Genomic DNA, 23,401 nt, shown 5'->3' on the forward strand with positions numbered 1-23,401 from the left:
TGGATTCCGATTATGTGGGGGATCTTGACAAGCGCCGGTCTACTACTGGATATTTGTTTACACTAGCAGGAGCACCGGTGTATTAGAGATTCATACTTTAGTCTACAATGGCTCTCTCCACTATGGAGGTAGAGTATGTGTTATTGACTAAAGCTGTGAAGGAGGCTTTGTGGTTGTAAGGGTTATTGGATGACCTGGGGATTGCACTGGATACCATCAAGGTACATTATGATAGCATGTCAGCTATCTATTTGACCAAGAACGAGGTGTATCATGCTCGCACAAAGCATAATGATGTTAGATTCTATTTTATTCGAGATGTATTGGATGATGGAGACGTCAGATTGAAGAAGATCCACACAAAGGACAATTCGGCAGATATGTTGACCAAAGTTGTCACTGGAGTGTAATTCGATCATTGTTTGGAATTGTTAAACATTCTTCGCTGTTAAGGCCCTTTGGAGGCCATGTGGTGAACTACGTGAAGGCTTGATTCCTTGGTCAAGAGGATACGTAGGCAAGTCTTTAGGATGAAGCCAATTTGGTGAGTAGACATCGATGTTTGGAGAATGGTCTCATTCTCATTTAGATCCTGACTTATTATGGATTGAGTCCGTTGTCGTGAATTATTTCACTTTGTACTAGACACAACAAGTAGGACATTTGTTTTGGTTAGTGTCGGCTCAGTTTTGGGGAAACGTTCGTCGAGGTGAAGATTTGTAGAAGAACGTACCTGAGATCGAAGCTCGCCTTCGATGGTGAAGTTGAGGAGGCGAGGAAGATCGCCTATAGTGGTTGATGATGAAGTTGAGGAGGCGAGGAAAGTCGCTTGTTCGAGATCGCAGGCGAAGTGTGTGGTGAGATCGAGCTACGGAGGCGAGCGGATCTCGCCTGCTGCGTGGATCGGACTCGTCTGTAGCGGATCTCGCCCATGATCTCGCCTGTAGCAGAGTGAACCTTGCTTGTGCGTGGTTGGAGCCAGCTGGAGCATAGCTGGAGCACATAGACCGACCGCCCTAGGGTTTCCCTATAAAAGGGAAACCTTATTCGTGCACGAATTAGTGAGCGCGAGAGCAGAGAGATAAGAAGAGATTAGCGACGGCAATTTCTTGAGCTTCCGTTCTCTCTGCAGTTTAGGAAATTTTTTATTTTTATTCCATTTTGTCCTTGTTCTCAATTACTGTTGAGAAGGGGTTGGTGAATATTAATTGGGGAAGTTATTGTAATAGAGAGAGTGTTGAGCATTGATTTTAGATTAAAATCAATTGCTATTTGTGTGAGAGATCTCAAGTTTGAGATCCTCTCTATTATTTGTAATTTCTTGTTATTAATAAGAAATTATTGTGCCACTCCCGCGGATGTAGGCAGATTTGCCGAACCACGTAAAATCTGTTGTCTTGCATTTGTGTTACTTGTTTGGTTGTTGATAACTATTCCAATCTTGTTTGTATTTGTGTGCCTTCAGTTTCGCTGCGTACAACAGGGTGTTTGTGACACTCCTATTTAGTCCAACATTAGGAAATGAGTGAGAATTTAAGTGGCTTAAATTATTTAAATGTAACATCGGCTAGTCGATTTTGGCAGTAGATTGAGCCAAACAACACGTTACACTTGTTTGGTCCCATGGCTTGTACCGCACCAATGGGCCCGTCAGGTCAGGGAGTGACATGGCCAATATTAGAAGCGAACATATACTAAGTTGACTGCTCAAAGCAGCTAAAATATCATATTGATAATTTTCATCGTTATGCTACAGGAATAAATGATTTGCTTTTGTAATAGGTTTATGTGGTTTAGTTCTGATATCTTCTAACTCCCTTTGTAGCCTGCTTAACCCACTACTTTGGGAAAGGAGATGGCAAATTTTTCTTTCTGACTAAGTGAAGTAGGGAAGACCTTTACAGAAGTGCAAATATTGGGCAAGTGTGCTGGAGCTGTTGGAAACTACAATGCACATAAAGTTGCATATCCTGATATTGATTGGCCAACTGTTGCAGCTGAGTTCGTGACCTCTTTGGGGTTAGGTTTCAACCCTTACGTGACACAGGCATGTTTATTTACTTCTACTACTTTTCTCTTTGCAAGGTTTTACCTATCTGATTCATTTCAGCTTGATGGATATTTTTTTTGCGTAACTAAGTAGTGCATAGACGATTTTGATATGGTTTTTTTTTTGTGGATGACTTGGATATGCTTCATTAATAGGAGGAGTACTTTATTTACCTATACTTTTTTGACATTGCTGCTTGTATTCATTGTTCTCTGCTTGAACTAGTTTACTAGTAAATAGTCCTCGTGAATATTTAGGCAACTATACAAACTGTAAAAGTGTATAACTAATAGAGCCTCAGGATTTTCTTTAATATGAGTTTTGCAATCGACTCAGGTGACTGAAATGTAGGTTTTTTTTGCCATTTCACGTTTCAAGAGTTTACAAAAGGTGATTCATATAGTAAGTAGATACTATCATGTGCATGCTTGATAATAAGTAGATACACTTGCAGGTTATCCATCTATCTTGGAAATACAGTACATATATAAATTAGCCTATTCTACACCAACTAGTTAGTGCATATATAATAATGGAATTGTAGCGCCAGCTAATAATTTTGTTAAGTTTGTGTTGTCTGAAAGGTTATGTCAATGTGGCCTATGAATGGAATGGCACTTGACTTGCATGCATACTCTCTTTCTGAGCCTGTTGCTTGCTCCGTATGCAGATTGAGCCGCATGACTATATCGCAAAGCTTTTCAATGCAGTTGTTCAGTTTAATAACATCTTGACCGATTTTGATCGGGGATATATGGAGCTATATTTCGTTAGGTTATTTTAAGCAGGTAACTTTCTTATGCTTGACCACATGCCCCTAAAATATTAGGACCTATTTTAGCTCCCAAACTTCTAATTTGGAACTAAATGATTTCATGATAATTTTGCTTTCCAGATGACTAAGGCTGGGGAGATTGGATCTTCAACTATGCCTCATAAAGTTAATCCCATTGATTTTGAGAATAGTGAGGGCAACTTGTGTTTGGCTAGTACTATTTTATCTGCTAGCTCTCAGCTCGAAATTGCCCATCTCTCGTATGCAGGTGTGTATCATTTACTTTTCCATCTTTATTCATGGTTTTTGAGGAGTACCTAATGTGAAGTTCAGTGCTATATCACAGTTCAAAAACACGTCTTAGTGTTTCATTTTGGTGAAGTGATACTATACTTATTGCATGTGTAATCATTGTCAGAGGGATTTGACCGATTCTACTAATTTGAGGAATTTGGGTATTGGATCTGGGTATTCTCTCTTGGCATAAAAAAGTGCACTACAAGGAATCCGAAAGCTTCAGGTTAGAAGTAAAATCTGTATGAGATGGTTATCACTAGAGAATTAGATATAAAGCTAGATGTGTTATTTGCAGGAAATGTGTAGCTGTCGTCGTTCTGTGCTTCATGTATGTTGTTTGTTCTGTTCTTGCTTTAACTATTTGGGTTAGGCAAATGTTGAATTTGAATTCGTCACAAATGCAAGATGCTAAATTCTGTGAATTACAAGATCATAGAAACATGGATATATTTAAAGATGAATTCTTGTCTTGCTGTCAACATAATTTATATCCAATGTACATCCATCTAATAATATATATGATTTTTTGGATGTTTAAGTTTTTTTCCTTTATAAGTATTTCTTTTCTAAAATTTTACTAACCATTTCCCTCAAAAATATTGTATGAACTATGTCTTTGCTATCCTTTTCAATTTCCTTTAGATCTATTATTTGGGATCCATAACAATGCTATCTGGTGTGATTCTTTTGAAAATTTTTTGCCTATACGTTCGAGTAGTTGATGCGAAGAAAGATACATCTAAACGTGGCAAAAGCTCCTTTTTTGCTCAATATGCTGCCGACGTATAAATACAATCCCAATGTTAACATTTAATTAGGGGTGGCAAATGGGTCGGGTAGGGTCATAGTTGACCCAACCCGTATAAGTGTGACCTGACCGGACCCGTTTAACAAATGAGTCAATGCGATTCGACCCGTTTATTAAATAGGTTACCCGACCCAACCCATATAACCCGAATGACCCATTTATCAAATCTCAGTTCAATATCGTGGATACTATACAGATCAAGATGAAATTCTTTTGACTCTTTCGACAATCACAAGTCAAAATATGCAATATTGCTACATAGATTGTAGAAGAGATTGACCCTTTTAAAAAACAATCCTAATTAAGGATTAGGTTGCCACTTATTCACAACATTGTAAACCATGGTCCTCGCCTTTTTGGCCATCGCCTCACTCCGACGAACCCCCCAATCCCTCTGATCCTCGCATGGCATAAAAGTCAAAACCGGACAGAACCTGGGCTTTAGAAAAAACCAGCACACTCCCAGGCTAACCTTTGACCCTTCAACACCGTAACGTAGTTCCTCCTCAGATCCAGAGCTCCATTCTTGACCAGATCCCAGCAGTTCTCCCCTATCGAGGTGAAGTAGTTCCCCAACAACGATTGGTTCTCCAGCTTCTCGCAGCTCGCCAGGTCGCAGATCACGTCGGGCACCCATTTCCTCCCCTTCCTTGACCTCCCCTTATCCTCCTCCAATCTAGTTCGTACGAGTGAAAACGTGATTGATCTCGACCGTTGAAACACTAGCTCGCTATCGATGAGGGTTGAGATGCGACAGACCATGCCGGAGACGCTGGACCTGGCGAGAAACTAGGTGTCGAAGGAAGAGGAGAGAGAGGAGAAGGAGGAGGATGAAGACGACGAAGATGATCTTCATATTTGGAGTTTGCAACCCATTTAGAATTAAACGGGTCGGTATTAGGTTACACGGGTCAGTTCGGGTCAACCCTAATTTACCCATCTAATAAACAGGTCAGTTCGGGTTGACTCATTTATGACTCGACCTATATAACTCGAGCCATACCCAATATAAACGGGACGGGTCGGATCGGGTTGATGGGTCGGGTTATAATTTGCCACCCCTACATTTAATCAAGTTTATTCTGAAACTTGGCTAAGTTAGTTTGAATTTTAAAGCTCCTTATTTTAAAGTAATATTACTTTGATTGTACATTTTTGATACAGTGTCATCAATATGTCTCATTCCAAATTACATATTTAATAATGACATGACTCATGAAATTACACTACTTTGTAACTCTCTTCGTTTCTTAATTCTTTATTTCTTCTCCATCATGTGTAGGCAAATGAGTCTCGTCTCAATGAACACATGGACCAGGTGTGGGAGGTGCTTGCAGAACCAATACAAACAATAATTCCTGACAGTGCACTGCACTTCCCTTTAGACTGTAAGCATCTATGGTTAAATCTAGAATAATACAGATATATAACAGCAAAAACTGAATGGAAAACTAAAGTGCAGTAATTTAAAATTTTCCAACTCATCTGCTATGCGTTTGTAAAACGCTGTGGTTATAGCATTATTTGGCCTACTCCGGTGCAATGATCCCAAGGCCAAATTGCTTCCAGGAACAGCAGTCCAGTACTTTAGTGTGCACCGACCCAGTACTATCAAGATCTACTCGATCTATAAGGTAAAGATCTCATCGATCTATCAGGCAAAGATCTCCTCGATCTATAAGACAAAGATCTCCTCGATCTATAAGACCTTCTCGGTCTAGGCACTCTTCCTACGAGCACATGCTATTCTACAACATATATATCTGTATATATTGATTGTTATTTTTGGAATAAAATTTCCTTAAGTATTTGGGGTCTATTTATAGTGTTTAGGAAAATACTATATACTAATAAAATTATAATATTTTACTATGCTCGTAGGATCCACGTCTTAAATTTTCTTCAGTGGGGCCCACAACTTTTGACAAAAAATTTAAAACATGGGCTGCTACAGTAGCCCATGTGACTGTTGAAAAAAATTCAACATAAACTTTATTATGACTGCTTTTGTATAATTTTTTTTTCTGCTTTTGTTGGTTATATGATGTAATATCAAAGGTCTGCTTGTATGTTGTATTGTTTTTGAAGGTTTTATATAGGACATCTAATTCCACCTCCCCCAGCATTTTCACTATATGTTGGGAAAGATGACAGTCCAAGAGAGGGGTATTTTCACTCGAAAACAAATAGAATATAATTACATTAAGTCTCAATGATGGTCTAGTTATAAACTATTATTCTAGCATTCCTTCTTAAGCTGGAACAGCATATAGACCTGTCATTTTTAGCTAGTTAAATCTAACCAAAAAATTCCCTTCCCCTTCCTCCCTCCCAACCCCCCCAAAAAAGGTAATGTTTTAGCGAAACCGTTACCTATCTGTCTAAATTGACATGTGAAGTGACATTTTGCTCAATATCATTTCATAATGAAGTGACAATCAACCTTTATATGCTTCCTATTCTCTTGAGATTTAGTCTGTACCATTGGCAATATATGCCAGAACCTGATTATTAAGATGTATTTCCATAGCCTGAGCTTGAAACACACCTATCTCCTGATGAAGGTATTTAATCAAAATAATCCCTCCAGCAGCGAGAGCCATAAATTGATAATCAACTTTAGCAATAAATCATGGCACAATAGTCTGCTTCATCGTGAGATCACCATATTCCTCTAATAAAAGTACAATATCTACCAACGAGACACTATCAAGAGTATCATTTGCTCAATCAACATCAAAATAACCAATAATATTAAAGAATAAAAGAGACCCTTGTTGTTGATGGACTCTCTCTTGTTAATTTTCTTGCATTAGGTTATGCACAGATACAACGTCCCAGAGGCATATGAGAAGCTGAAGGATCTCACCAGAGGAAGAGTTGTTAGCAAGGAGAGCATTCAAAAGTTCACTAATGGCTTGCAATTGCCAGAAGAAGCAAAGAGCGTTCTCTTGAATTTGACTCCCCAGTCATACATTGGAGAAGTAGAGAAGTTGTCTAAGTCTATCGACGATCATGTGGATTTGGTGAATGAGTTCAGGCTTTTATAGCCGTTGAAACAAACGTTGAATGAACGAGATGAAAATTTTACTAATTGAACTATTCGTGGTTCATGTTACTTCCCCTTTGCATTTTCGTTATGAGCAAAGGCAGTTGATACCACAAACCGTTTGTGTTTGTATTATTGTGTAAGCTTGCAAGGGTAAATTAACAAAAGAAAAACAAAATTGAATAAGCATGTAGCATTGTTGGGTAATCTTTAGATCACTGCAATCAGTTTCATTTGGTTCTTTTACTAATGGCCTGGAGGAAGAAAATTGGAAGCAGGAGGCTTCAAATACTAGAAATGGATTCTGGTGAAGCAACACGAGTATGCTTCCATGTATTGCTAAGTTCATTGTATTCTCCTTGTGTCAATTGTATTTTGTATTCTCCTGGTACTTGTATTTGTGATCAACATATAGGAATCAGAATGCTTTGGCTGTTATATTGTAAGTCGGGGGATTTGAATATTGGATTTATGCCCCCATGAAGGTTTTCCCCCTTGTGTCAATTGTCTCCTTGATAGTTTGTTTTCATTTGAAATACTTGAAGTTTGTTTACCTCGACACTTATATTTATATTGATTTTTGGTTGCTACCCATTCCGCAGGATGCAATAGTAATTAATTTTTATGCGATTTGAACAATATTCTTGTGTTCTTTTCTTTTGAAATAAAGTATCTGGGTACTTGAATATTTAAATATCAACAAACCCATGTGTGGTATACTGGTGTTGGTGGGACGATTATGCCTTAGTATTCTCTTTTGTTCACAACATAGATTTCTTGTTTTTTACATATTTAGATGTAGTTAGTTGTTGTCCTGTTCTACTCTCTCAATGTTTAACATTTGTATGCTCTTGAAACTACTAAAACAACTATCAAAAGATTCGGTGGAAATTTTATGTGGTGTGATCTCGTTTGTAAGAATTGAGATACGTGGTAAGGATTGAGAGAATTAGACCATGTTTATTATCACATAAGTAATGAGAATCCAGATCCAAAAAATACAGTTGCTTCTCTAATTACATCAAAATATGCAAAATCAACATCTAAATATGCAAAAACAAAAATCACTTACAAAAATCACTCAAGTTCTTTCTCTAATGTGCCTCAAAAGAGTATAGTTTGCTTCGAACTCGAAGAGTAAATATTTGGCAAAACCTATTGATAGTAAAAAGTTTATTGTTCTGTTGAATTTCGTGATAGCTGTTATATCAAGTTTTTCTCATTACTACTTGAATTAACTTAAGTTTTATCAGCTTCATATTCTGTTCTTTTATTAGAAATAGTGCCTATAGCTTGGGATCTCATGTAACTATTATTATGATAAGTATGAAGAGTTTTGAGAAATGAAAAAAGAGAAAAAAGGAAAAAAAGAAAAGAAAAATAAGCTATTTGTACTGCAATAAGCAAGCGGCCGTACAAAAAACAGCCTGATTATTTCTACAAGTAAAGTTTCTTTCACTTATAACGGAATGTACCACTACCACCCAAATACTCTTAGCGTCTTTAATATTTATGAAAGTTAACACTGGTGATTCTTAACAATACATTCATCATAAGATTTTGCTAACGTGACAATGATCTGACCCTGCCATGTTCAGCAAAAAGTTAGTGAAATCACAAGTTTAACATACACGTTTGTATGAAACTTATAACTATTTTTTGCAAACATGGCAGCCATGTGATCTCCTCAACAATATTTTACAGAAATTTGAAAAAGAACATAGATTGATGACAATGATATTATTAATGACTGTGGTTGATGACTTCTAAATATTAATGATCCAAAAATCTATATGCATTATTAGATTATCCATCATTTACCTACCTTTTAAGGAAAATATCTGATGAACTGAACCTAACCTCTACAGGAAACACATATAAAATGAATCAAGGCGCTCACTCCTCGTTCTCTCCGATTCCTTAAAAAAAGGCGGCTCCTTTTTCCCGCTCCACTAAACCCCGAACAAATTCCCCCCTAAAAAATCTAGGGTTAGGGTTTCGATCTCGTCTGTAACTCCAAGGAAAAGCTCTTATCCCCCCCTCGAGCCCCGTTCGCTTTCTTGTCGCGCTTTTCCTCCTCTCCCTCTTCATCTTCGATCAGCATACGATCATGCCAGCTAGGGTTTCGGATTCAGCCCACCCCTCCTCGGCGATTCGAACTACTTAGGGTTTCGTTGAGCAGTTCAGAAGGAGTCACGACTACGAAAGTAAAGATTTACATTCCCGGTTTCCTAGCTGGGGAATTTTCACGAACACAAGCCATGCCTTTTATTGACTACATGCTTGTTTTTTGATTTTTTGTGATTATTTTATTGCTAAGTTTTCTTAAATCTCATATACTATAATCTTGAAATGTTTCTCAAAAGAGGCATCTTTTGAATTTTTGAATAAAGATAGGATTTTTTATAAGTTTACGGGAGGGAATATTTTGGGATAGAGCATAAAACTTTTAGTAAATAATAAATATCATATGCTATAGGTCACTTTTTTTCCTTCTTCTGAATTTGTAATGTAGGGCTTCCACTATTGTATTTTGAATTTCAGGTTCTTAATTTTTTTAAATAAATTGAGATGATCCTTTGGCAGTCCTTAATTTATAGTGAGCTATATTCAATCCAATAATCGGACTTATGAATCTTCAATGATGGTTAAGTTTGATCCGAAATGGTCTAATTTTTTTGGTGATCCTTTTTCTTCAAATTTCCTTATATTTGGACAACTGGTTGAATATGTTTTGGTTGTGTGAACTTTAATATTTTAGATGGAGCATCATCGTAAAGAGAAGGTTGTTGATCTTGAGTCTTTTAGCATTATGTCTCTATCATCTTTAGATGGCGATATTTGCAGAAAGTCAAGGATTTGCACCCATTCTTTAGTGAATATGAGTTAATCCGTTACCATGTAATGGTCGAGGTAACTTTCATTCAATTATCCTGTAAGAATACATATTTAATAAGTGCTTTTTTATTCAACACCAGTGCACAGTGTTAGTCTTACATTATGTTTTTTTTTTAGAATAATGGTTTCATATTTAAATGTAGATTTTACAATGATTTTTGTAGTGAATGATAAAGAAATGTTTCTGGTAAAGAATGAAGAAACTGTGGTTGTTGATTGGATATCCTTGTTTGTCTGGCTTACAAATCATAATATGTCTCAGGTATTTAGATAAAAGGTTTAAAGCCTTAGTTAGCTCAAAAGGTTTAAAGTTGTGCCTAAAATGTTCTGTGAACCATTGGGATATTTATATTTGAATCTTCAATGATGATTAAGTTTGATCCGGAATGATCTAATTTTTTTGGTGATCCTTTTTCTTCAAATTTCCTTATATTTGGACAACTGGTTGAATATGTTTTGGTTGTGTGAACTTTAATATTTTAGATGGAGCATCATCGTAAAGAGAAGGTTGTTGATCTTGAGTCTTTTAGCATTATGTCTCTATCATCTTTAGATGGCGATATTTGCAGAAAGTCAAGGATTTGCACCCATTCTTTAGTGAATATGGGTTAATCCGTTACCATGTAATGGTCGAGGTAACTTTCATTCAATTATCCTGTAAGAATACATATTTAATAAGTGCTTTTTTATTCAACACCAGTGCACAGTGTTAGTCTTACATTATATTTTTTTTTAAGAATAATGGTTTCATATTTAAATGTAGATTTTACAATGATTTTTGTAGTGAATGATAAAGAAATGTTTCTGGTAAAGCATGAAGAAACTGTGGTTGTTGATTGGATATCCTTGTTCGTCTGGCTTACAAATCATAATATGTCTCAGGTATTTAGATAAAAGGTTTAAAGCCTTAGTTAGCTCAAAAGGTTTAAAGTTGTGCCTAAAATGTTCTGTGAACCGTTGGGATATTTATATTTGATATGCATATCTGACAATAGTATCCCTCTTCTAATAAATTTGCATATGATGTAGTATTATCAGTTTCTGTATGAGTCCATCAAACATTGTTTATTTAGGTCATGCTTATTAGTGTGCTTTCTTTTTCAATCTGACAAAACGTCCAGCCTCTGCTTTGATATAGGTAGCAGTCTTCATTAAAACTTGTCATAGTGTAGTCATGTCTTGGGTAATGGGGAAAGTGGTAACTTACAAGTAAAAAAGGTTTACCTCTTTCTCCATTACCCATAAAGATCTGACAAAGCTGGCCACTGTAGTTATATTTTTATGTTGGCTACTTAGTGCAAAATGATAATCTGAAGCGATTCTTTTTAGGTAAAATGGTTACTAAAATTAACAGAAATACCTGAAATCAAGGAGCTTCAAAACTTTAGCGAGAATGCCAGGTCTTATTTAGAAAGTATAGTTAGTGGCTTCAGCAAAGCTGATGCTCTAAAACTTTAGCGAGAATGCCAGGTCTTATTTAGAAAGTATAGTTAGTGGCTTCAGCAAAGCTGATGCTCTAGAAGTGAAAAAGATTAAACAAGTAACTAACCACGATGTTAAGGTAGTGGAATACTTCTTGAAACAAAAATGTCAATCCAATGCTTAGATTGCTGAGGTGAGTTTTTGATGTTCCTTGTTGTGGGTACTCTATGCTTCCTCTTTTTATAACTACGATTAACTGTCATTTCAAAGATTTCATTTGATGCTTAATATTTGACATCAGATTCTACAAAATTCTTTTTTAACTACTGGAGTTTTTCCATTTTGCTTGTACATCAGAGGATATAAATAATTTAGCCCATGCATTGGCACTGAAGGAGGCGTTCAACACTGTCATATTTCCTGTGATGATTGAGTTGTTGAATTCAATATGTAAATTAGCGAAGGAAAATGCTCATATCTCCAAGTTGTCTCACACTCATGGACAGGTATTTTTAGTTCTAGATGAGAGGCAACTCTTGTTATAACGGAATACCAACTTTTTGTTGATTAGATGTTATCTACAAAAACTTTAGAGCACGTTTAGAGAAGGATTAGAGAAGTAGGAGTACTCAAAGAAAAACAAAGTACTCTTGGGTTTAAAAAGTTAAACTTAATCTAAGGTGCACAGGGTAATATTCCACTAAGAATTTTTCCCTAATGTCCTGGTGGTGGATTTTTTTTTGGTTGAAATAACTCAAAGATTTCTGGCTGGTCATTTCGGTGAATTTTATATAAAATTAAGCTTTTTTCAGGGGGGTAGGGGGCATATATAGAAATAATTAAATAATGATTACATGCTGAAACTCTGGAATTTTCTACATGAGCTAACACATCATGTATAATTACTGGTTTGATAATGATTATACTGTCTATCTTCGTTCATATATGTTTGCAAGACATGTTCTACATTCCTTTCTTCCCGAGTTTTTAGCTTGATGCTACAAAATAAATTGAATGGAACCTTTTTAATCGGAAGGTTAAAAATAATATAATCATGTCTTTGTTTCTTATTTAGTTCTACATCAGAAAATGAGTGAGAAGTTACGTTGCTTAAATAGGTATGCCCAAGGCTCAAGTGTAACACGGCTAGTTGATTTTGGCAGTGGGTTGAGCCAAACATGTTACGCTTGGTGGGTCCCACGGCTTGTACTGCACCTATGGTCCCGGCGGCCCGGGGCGTGACAAATTGTATTATAGCAGTTGCGAGTCAGAAGTGTGGAACTAAGTGCTATGCGGGGTTAAGTGCTATATTGCGTGAGTGCGGTGGGAGCCACCTCTAGAGTCCACATAACCTAGTGATACCGGGATGTGCCAATTGTCATGTCACGGTGAAGATATCACTTATGTAAGGTGGGGTGTTTGTGACACTCCTATTTAGTCCAACATCAGGAAATGAGTGAGAATTTAAGTGGCTTAAATTATTTAAGTGTAATATCGGTTAGTCAATGTTGGCAGTCGATTGAGCCAACCAACATGTTACACTTGTTGGGTCCCACGGCTTGTACTGCACCAATGGGCCCGTCAGGCTAGGGCGTGACATGGCCAATATTAGAAGCGAACATATACTAAGTTGATAGCTCAAAGCAGCTAAAATATCATGTTGATAATTTTCATCGTTTTGCTACAGGAATAAATGATTTTCTTTTGTAATAGGTTTATGTGGTTTAGTTCTGATAACTTCTAACTTCCTTTGTAGTCTGCTTCACCCACTACTTTGGGAAAGGAGATGGCAAATTTTACTTACAGACTAAGTGAAGTAGGGAAGACCTTTACAGAAGTGCAAATATTGGGCAAGTGTGCTGGAGCTGTTGGAAACTACAATGCACATAAAGTTGCATGTCCTGATATTGATTGGCCAACTGTTGCAGCTGAGTTTGTAACCTTTTTGGGGTTAGGTTTCACCCCTTACGTGACACAGGCATGTTTATTTACTTCTACTACTTTTCTCTTTGCAAGGTTTTACCTATCTGATTCATTTTAGCTTGATGGTTTTTTTTTGCGTAATTAAGTAGTGCATAGATGATTTTAATATGGTTTTTTCTTTGCGGATGACTTGGATAAGTTTCATTAATGGGAGGAGTACTTTATTTACCTGTACTTTTTTGACACTGCTGCTTGTATTCGTTGTTCTTTGCTTGAACTAGTTTACTAGTAAACAGTCCTCGTGAAGATTTAGGCAACTATACAAACTGTAAAAGTGTATAACTAATAAAGCCTCAGGATTTTCTTTAATATGAGTTTTGCAATCGACTCAGGTGACTGAAATGTAGGTTTTTTTTGCCATTTCACATTTCAAGAGTTTACAAAAGGTGATTCATATAGTAAGTAGATACTATCATGTGCATGCTTGATAATAAGTAGATAGACTTGCAGGTTATCCATCTATCTTGGAATTACAGTACATTTATCAATTAGCCTATTCTACACCAATCAGTTAGTGCATAAATAAAAATGGAATTATAGCGCCAGCTAATAATTTTGTTAAGTTTGTGTTGTCTGAAAGGTTACGTCAATGTGGCCTATGAATGGAATGGCACATGGCTTGCATGCATACTCTCTATCTGAGCATGTTGCTTGCTTTATATACAGATTGAGCCGCGTGACTATATCGCAAAGCTTTTCAATGCAGTTGTTCAGTTTAATAACATCCTGACTGATTTTGATTGGGACATATGGAGCTATATTTCGTGCGGTTATTTTAAGAAGGTAACTTTCTTATGCTTGACCACTATACCCCTAAAATATTAGGACCTATTTTAGCACCCAAACTTCTAATTTGGAACTAAACGATTTCATGATAATTTTGCTTTCCAGATGACCAAGGCTGGGGAGATTGGATCTTCAACTATGCCTAATAAAGTTAATCCCATTGATTTTGAGAATAGTGAGGGCAACTTCTGTTTGGCTAATGCTATTTTATCTGCTAGCTCTCAGCTCGAAATTGCCCATCTCTCGTATGCAGGTGTGTATCATTTACTTTTTCATCTTTATTCATGGTTCTTGAGGAGTACCTAATGTGAAGTTCAGTGCTATATCACAGTTCAAAAAATACGTCTTAGTGTTTCTTTTTGGTAAAGTGATACTATACTTATTGCATGAGTAATCATTGACAGAGGGATTTGACCGATTCCACTATTTTGAGGAATTTGGGTATTGGATCTGGGTATTCTCTCTTAGCATACAAAAGTGCACTATAAGGAATCCAGAAGCTTCAGGTTAGTAGTAAAATCTGTATGAGATGATTATCACTTGAGAATTAGATATAAAGCTAGATGTGTTATTGGTAGGAAATTTGCCGCTATCGTCGTTCTTTGCTTCATGTATGTTGTCTGTTCTGTTCTTTCTTTAACTATTTGGGTTGGGCATATGTTGAATTTGAATTCGTCACTATTGTAAGATGCTAAATTCTTTGAATTACAAGATCATAGAAATGTGGATCCATTTCAAGATGAATTATTGTCTTGCTGTCAACATAATTTCTATCCAATGTACGTCCATCTAATAATATATATGATTTTACCAATGTTTGAGTTTTCTCCTATATAAGTATTTATTTTCTAAAATTGTACTAATCATTTCCCTCAAAAATATTGTATGAACTATGTCTTTGCTATCCTTTTCAATTTCCTTTAGATCTATTATTTGGGATCCATAACTATGATATCTGGCATGATTCTTTTGAAAAAATTCTATCTGTACGTCCGAGTAGTTGACGTGAAGAAAGATACATCTAAAAGTTGCAAAAGCTCATTTTTGCTCAATATGCTACCGATGTATAAAGACAATCCCAATCTTAACATTTAATTAGGGGTGGCAAATGGGTCGGGTTGGGTCGGGTAGGGTTATAGTTGACACAACCCGTATAAGTGTGACCCGACCCGACCCGTTTAACAAATGAGTCAATGCTATCTAACCCGTTTATTAAACGGGTTACCCGACCCGACCCACATAACCCGAAAGACCCATTTATCAAATCTCAGTTCAATATCGTGGATACTATATAGATCAAGATGAAATTCTTTTGACTCTTTCGACAATCACGAGTCAAAATATGCAATACTGCTACATAGATTGTACAAGAGATTGACCCTTTTAATAAACAATCCTAATTAAGGATTAGGTTGTCGTTTATTCACAGTATTACAAACCACGGTCCCCACCTTTTTGGCCTTTGCCTCACTCCGGCGACCCCCCAATCCCTCTGATCCTCGCACGGCATAAAAGTCAAAACCGGACAGAACCGAGGCTTTAGAAAAAAACCAGCGCACTCCCAGGCTGACCTCTGGCCTCTGGCCCTTCAACCCCGCAATGTAGTTCCTCCTTAGATCCAGAGCTCTGCTCTTGACCAGATCCCAGGCTCTCCCCACATCGAGGTGAAGTCGTTTCCCGACAGCGACAGGTTCTCCAGCTTCCCGCAGCTCGCCAGGTCGCATAGCACATCTGGCACCCATTTCCTCCCCCTTCTCTAACCTCCACTTATCGTCCTCTGATCTTGTGCGTACGAGTGGAACCGTGACCGATCTCAACCGTTGAAATGCTGGCTCGCTGTCGATGAGGGCCGAGACGCGACCGACCGCACAGGAGGCGTGGGACCTGGCGGGAAACTGGGGGTAGAGGGAAGAGGAGAGAGAGGAGAAGGAGGAGGATGAAGACGACGAAGATGATCTTAATATTTGGAGTTTGCAACCCATTTAGAATTAAACGGGTCGGTATTGGGTTATACGGGCCAGTTCGGGTCAACCCTAATTTACCCATCTAATAAACGGGTCAGTTCGGGTTGACCCGTTTATGACCCGACCCATATAACTCGATCCATTCCTAATATAAACAGGTCGGGTCGGGTCGGGTTGATGGGTCGGGTCATAATTTACCACCACTATATTTAATCAAGTTTACTTTGAAACTCACCCAAATTAGTTTGAAGTTTAGAGCTCATTATTTTAAAGTAATAATACTTTGATTATACATTTTTGATACAGTGCCATCAATATATCTCATTCCAAATTACATATTTAATAATGACATGACTCATGAAATTACACTGCTTTGTAACTCTCTTCGTTTCTTAATTCTTTATTTCTTCTCCATCATGTGTAGGTAAAAGAGTCTCGTCTCAATGATGACTTAGACCAGGTGTGGGAGGTGCTTGCAGAACAAATACAAACAGTAAGTCCTGACAGTGCACTGCACTTCCCTTTAGACTGTTAGCGTCTATGGTTAAATCTGGAATAATACAGATATATAACAGCAAAAACTGAATAGAAAACTAAAGTGCAGTAATTTAAAATTTTTCAACTCAGCTGCAGTGCATTTGTAAAATGTTGTGCTTAAAGCATTATTTGGCCTACTCCGGTGCGAGGATCCCAAGGCCAAACTGCTTTCAGGAATAGCAGTCCAGTACTTTAGTGTGCAACAACCCAGTACTGTCAAGATCTCCTCGATCTATAAGGTAAAGTTCTCCTCGATCTATCAGGCAAAGATCTCCTCGATCTATAAGACAAAGATCTCCTCGATCTATCAGGTAAAGATCTCCTTGATCTTTCAGACAAAGATCTCCTCGATCTATCAGACCTTCTCGGTCTAGGCACTGTTCGTACGAGCACTAGCTATTCTACAACATATATATATATATGTATATATTGATTGTTATTTTTAGAATGAATTTTCCTTAAGGATTTGGGGTCTATTTATAGCGTTTGGGAAAATATTATGCACTAATAAAATAATAATATATGTATATATTGATTGTTATTTTTAGAATGATTTTTCTGCTTTTGTTGGTTATATGATGTAATATCAAAGGTCTGCTTGTATGTTGTATTGTTTTTGAAGGTTTTATATAGGACATCTAATTCCACCTCCCCCAGCATTTTGACTATATGTTGGGAAAGATGACAGTCCAAGAGAGGGGTATTTTCACTCGAAAACAAATAGAATATAATTACATTAATGTTCTCATGAGACTTAGTCTGTACCATTGGCAATATACGCCAGAACCTGATTATTAAGATGTATTTCCATAGCCTGAGGTAGAAACACACCTATCTCCTGATGAAGGTATTTAATCAACATAATCCCTCAAGCAGCGAGAGCCATAACTTGATAATCAACCTTAGCAATAAATCATGACATGATAGTCTGCTTTATCGTGAGATCACCATATTCCTCCAATAAAAGTACAATATCTACCAACGAGATACTATCAAGAGTATCATTTGCTCAATCAACATCAAAATAACCAATAATATTAAAGAATAAAAGAGACCCTTGTTGCTGATGGACTCTCTCTTGTTTTCTTGCATTAGGCTATGCACAGATACAACATCCCAGAGGCATATGAGAAGCTAAAGGATCTCACCAGAGGAAGAGTTGTTAGCAAGGAGAGCATTCAAAAGTTTACTAATGGCTTGCCATTGCCAGAAGAAGCAAAGAGCGTTCTCTTGAATTTGACTCCCCAATAATACATTGGAGAAGCAGAGAAGTTGTCTAAGTCTATCGCCGATCATGTGGATTTGGTGAATGGGTTCAGGCTTTTATAGCCGTTGAAAAAAATGTTGTTTATTTAGGTCATGCTTATTATTGTGCTTTCTTTTACAATCTGACAAAACGTCTAGCCTCTACTTTGATATAGGTAGCAGTCATCATTAAAACTTGTCATAGTGTAGTCATGTCTTGGGTAATGGAGAAAGAGGTAACTTACAAGTAAAAAAGGTTTACCACTTTCTCCAATACCCATCATGATCTGACAAAGCTGGCCACTGTAGTTATTTTCATGTTGGCTATTTAGTGCAAAATGCTAATCCGAAGAGATTCTTTTTTAGGTAAAATGGTTGCTAAAATTATCAGAAATACCTGAAATCAAGGAGGTTCAAGCTTTAGCGAGAATGCCAGGTCTTATTTAGAAAGTATAGTTAGTGGCTTCAGCAAAGCGGATGCTCTGGAAGTGAAAAAGACTGAAAAAGTAACTAACCATGATGTTAAGGCAGTGGACTACTTCTTGAAACAGAAATGTCAATCCAATGCTGAGATTGCTGAGGTGTGTTTTTGATGTTCCTTGTTGTGGGTACTCTATGCTTCCTCTTTTTGTAACTACGACTAACTGTGATTTCAAAGATTTCATTTGATGCTTAATATTTGACATCAGATTCTACAAAAAAAAATTTAGGTACTGGAGTTTTTCCATTTTGTTTGTACATCAGAGGATATAAATAATTAAGCCCATGCATTGGCACTGAAGGAGGCGTTCAACACTGTCATATTTCTTGTGATGATTGAGTTGTTGGATGAAATATGCAAATTAGCGAAGGAAAATGCTCATATCTCCATGTTGTCTCACACTCATGGACAGGTATTTTCAGTTCTAGATGAGAGGTAACTCTTGTTATAACGGAATACCAACTTTTAGTTGATTAGATGTTATCTACAAAAACTTTAATGCTATATAAGAATAATTGAAAATCTTATATTTCCCTTTTATTTGTGTTTACACATAGAAGGACATAGTTTATTGTATATATTGATTTAAAAAAAAAGAATCAGAATCTATTAGACTAAGAAAATGCAGAGAATGCTTCAAGGAAAAAGAAAAATTCTTTTTCATTTTAATGAACTAATTTATTTAGCAATCCTAAATTCTTAATGAAATTTATCCCAAATGGAGAAGGGATGCAACTGACAACAGCACGTTTAGAGAAGGATTAGAGAAGTGGGAGTACTCAAAGAAAAACGAAGTACTCTTGGGTTTAAAAAGTTAAACTTAATCTAAGGTGCACAGGGTAATATTCCACTAAGAATTTTTCCCTAATGTCCTGGTGTTGGATTTTTTTTGGCTGAAATAACTCAAAGATTTCTGGCTGGTCATTTTGGTGAAATTTTTTTATACAAAAGTAAGCTTCTTTTTTTTTGGGGGGGGGGCTTATATAGAAATAATTAAATAATGATTACATGCTAAAACTTTGGAATTTTCTACATGGGTCTAATACATCATGTATAATTACTGGTTTGATAAAGATTATAATGTCTATCTTCGTTCATATATGTTTGCAAGACATGTTCTACATTCCTTTCTTCCTGAGTTTTTAGCTTGATGCTACAAAATAAATTGAATGGAACCTTTTCAATCTGAAGGCTAAAAATAATATAATCATGTCTTTGTTTCTTATTTAGTTCTACATCAGAAAATGAGTGAGAAGTTACGTTGCTTAAATAGGTATGCCCAAGGCTCAAGTGTAACACGGCTAGTTGATTTTGGCAGTGGGTTGAGCCAAACATGTTACGCTTGGTGGGTCCCACGGTTTGTACTGCACCAATGGGCCCGGCGGCCCGTGGCGTGACAAATTGTATTATAGCAGTCGCAAGTCAGAAGTGTGGAACTAAGTGCTATGCGGGGCTAAGTGCTATATTGCGTGAGTGCGGTGGGAGCCAGCTCTAGAGTCCACATAACCTAGTGCTACCGGGATGTGCTAATTGTCATGTCATGATGAGGATGTCGCTTATTTAAGGTGGGGTGTGTAGAAGATCATACCTGAGATCGAAGCTCGCCTTTGATTGCGAAGTTGAGGAGGCGAGGAAGATCTCCTGTAGAGGTCAATGGAGAACTTGAGGAGGTGAGGAAAGTCGCTTGTTCGAGATCGCAGGCGAAGTGTGTGGTGAGGTCGAGCTTGGGAGGCGAGCGGATCTCCCCTGCTACGTAGATCAAACTCGCCTGTAGCGGATCTCACCTGTTGATGTCCGCCTTGCCCATGATCTTGCCTGCAGTGGAGTGAACTTCACCTGTGTGTGGTTGGAGCAAGCTGGACCGTAGCTGGAGCGCATAGACCGACCGCCCTAAGGGTTTCCCTATAAAAGGGAAACCTTATTCGTGCGCGAATTAGTGAGCACGAGAGCAAAGAGAGAAGAAGAGATTGGCGGGGGGAATTTCTTAAGCTTCCGTTCTCTCTGCTGTTTGGAAAATTTCTAATTTTTATTCCCTTTTGTCCCTATTCTCATTTACTGTTGAGAAGGGGTTGGTGAATATTAATTGGGGAAGTTATTGTAATAGAGAGAGTGTTTGAGCATTGATTTTAGATTAAAATCAATTTCTATTTGTTTGAGAGACCTCAAGTTTGAGATCCTCTCTCTTATTTGTAATTTCTTGTTATTAATAAGAAATTATTGTGTCGCTCCCGTGGACGAAGGCAGATTTGTCGAACCACATAAAATCTGTTGTCTTGTATTTGTGTTACTTGTTTGGTTGTTGATAAGTATTCCAATTTCGTTTGTATTTGTGTGCCTTCAGTTTTGCTGCGCACAATAAGTGGTATCAGAGCTCCGGGTTTGACTTGGTGTTCGATTTGGAGAAGAAAGCTAGAGCTTAGATTATCATTTGAAGAGATTGGATTATCAACATGGGTGAAACAAGTACATCGGGATCGTCTCTTTCAAAGGCGATACAAGGGTTGAGCATTAGTAATACAAAAATTGATGCTCAAAAATTTGATGGCAAGAAAAATATAGGTTTGTGGAGGTGTCAAGTGATGGATGCATTAGTCGGCCAAAATTTGGAGGAGACTTTTGAGTTACAAGAGAAACCTGAAGACATGAAGGATAAGATTTGGAAGAAAATAAATAGTAGAGCTTGTGGGATTATTCGATCATGTTTGACACTGGATTTGATCTATGATGTGATGAACAAGATGTCGACAAAATGGTTCTGGGAAACACTCAATGAGAAGTATCTTACGAAGAGCATTGAGAATCGGCTTAACGTTCTGGGAAACACTCAATGAGAAGTATCTTACGAAGAGCATTGAGAATCGGCTTAACTTAATGAAGAGCTTTTACTAATTCAAGATGAAGAGGGGAGTTTCCATTAGAGAACATGTCATTAACTTCACAAAATTGCTATCAGATATGGCCAATGTGGATATCATGGTAGAGGATGAAGATAAGGCGATGTTGTTGCTATGTTCATTGCCAGAGGATGATTTCGGTACATTTTTCCTTACGATGATCAATGGTAAAACCACTGTCCGCTAAAAGGAGGTGACCTCAGCATTGGTGAACTATGAGTTGAGGAAGAGAGATAGTGAACCCTCCGAGAAGGCATCAGGAGATGCATTGGCAGTGAGAGGCAGTAGTCCAAACCACCATCCATTTAATCGCTCCAAGTCAATCCAAGGAGGTGGCTATAAGAGTGTTGGTAGGAATCAATGTTGCTTCTGTAAAGAAGAGGGACATCGGAAGATCGACTGCCCAAAGTTGAAGGATAGAGCCAGGAAGAATAAGGGGAAAGCCGTACAGGCTTCAGAAGTGAATATTGCCAAAGTTAGTGGTGATAATTCAAATTCAGATTCTTCAGGCTATTTATGCCCAGCATTACCGTCAGTTTGTTATGCCAACTCTACGGAGTGGATGTTGGATTCAGGTGCTATATACCATATTTGCCGAAGGAGGGATTGGTTCTCCAGCTTTGAGGAATTAGAAAGAGGGGATGTCGTGCTCATGGGTAATGACCACGTATGCCCTATCGGTGGTATTGGTATAGTCCGGATCAAGATGTATGACGGGGTGACTAGGGAGTTGAAAGAAGTGAGATTCGTTCCTTAATTAAAGAAGAATATCATTTTACTTGGAACTTTGGAGGTAGCTGGCTATAGGGTGATCTTGGAGAATGCAACTCTGAAGGTCACAAAGGGGTCCATGGTGGTGATGCGAGGTGTCAGGAAAAACAACCTTTACTACTTGAAGGGCAAGACTGTAACAGAGGGTCTGGCAGCTTCGATTACCACAAAGAAAGATACTACTAGCTTATGGCATATGAGATTGGGACACACTGGTGATAAGTCCCTACAGGTATTGGCGAAACAGGGGCTATTTAAGGGTGTAAAGACCTGTAAGATGGAGCTGTGTGAACATTGCATATTTGGGAAGAAGACAAAAGTGAAATTTGGCACCGCAATTCACAATACCTAAGGTATATTGGATTATATTCATACTGACATTTGGGATCCTTCCAAGAACACATCTCTTGGTGGGGCCAATTATTTTATCACTTTCATTAATGATTATTCTAGGAGGAATTGGGTATACCCCATGAAGCATAAACATGAGGTCCTGGATATATTTGCGGAGTGGAAGAAGAAAGTGGAGCTGCAAACAGGTAGAAAGGTGAATGTACTACGTTCGGATAATGTTGGTGAGTACAAGAGTGATCCGTATTTGCAGTTTTGTTGGGATCACGGCATTAGGCGACACTTCACAGTTCGTAAGACACCGCAACAAAACGGGGTGGCTGAAAGGTTGAATCGTACCTTGCTAAAGAAGGTGCGATGTATGATGATACAGAATGGATTGTTAAGATCCTTTTCGGCCGAGGCGTTGGTTTAAGCAAGCCATCTCGTGAATAGGTTATCGTGTACTGCGATACATGGAAAGACTCCAATAGAGCGTTGGTCTGGTTCGGTAGCTATTGACTATGAGTCGCTTCGTATATTTAGGTGTCCTGCTTATTACCATGTCAGTGATGATAAATTGAATCCGAGGGCGAGGAAAGCAGCCTTTGTGGGATTTAGAGATGGAGTTAAAGGCTTCAAGTTGTGGGATCCATAAGACAAGAAGATGGTCATTAGCAGAGATGTCACTTTTGATGAGGCTCACATGATGAGGTCTCAGATTCCTCAACAGTTGGAGGAAAGCCAGACTAGTGGGGTATCATAGCAGGTGGAGGAAGATGTGACTCTACAAACTTCAGATAGCACTGTATCTATTAAGACTCCAACAGAGGTGACACTGGGAGGAGATGATATGACAGACGGGCAAGTGGAGGATACAGTGGATGTTGGGACTCAAGAACAGGGTTATGTTCAGGAGTCCATTACAGCTAATAGACCAAGAAGAAACATTCGTCGGCTAGCTAGATATGATGATGTCATGGTTGCATATGCTTTATCAGTAGAACGTTGATGATTTGGTTCCTTCTTCATTCAGGGAAGCAGGGTCAAGCTCTGATTCGATTAGGTGGAGGGAAGCTATGGAGGAAGAGATGCAGTCTCTTCATAAGAA

The 23,401-nt window shown here is 37.8% G+C and overlaps 2 pseudogenes; one reads left to right on the forward strand and one right to left on the reverse strand.

Moving 5' to 3' along the window:
- The window catches only part of LOC109845936, an 80,278-nt pseudogene that overhangs the window by 11,220 nt on the left and 45,657 nt on the right, over positions 1 to 23,401 (reverse strand).
- On the forward strand, positions 1,642 to 17,898 carry LOC109844640 (annotated as a pseudogene).

This window comes from Asparagus officinalis, chromosome 6 (genome assembly GCF_001876935.1).
Source record: "Asparagus officinalis chromosome 6, Aspof.V1, whole genome shotgun sequence".
Taxonomy (NCBI): Eukaryota; Viridiplantae; Streptophyta; class Magnoliopsida; order Asparagales; family Asparagaceae; genus Asparagus; species Asparagus officinalis.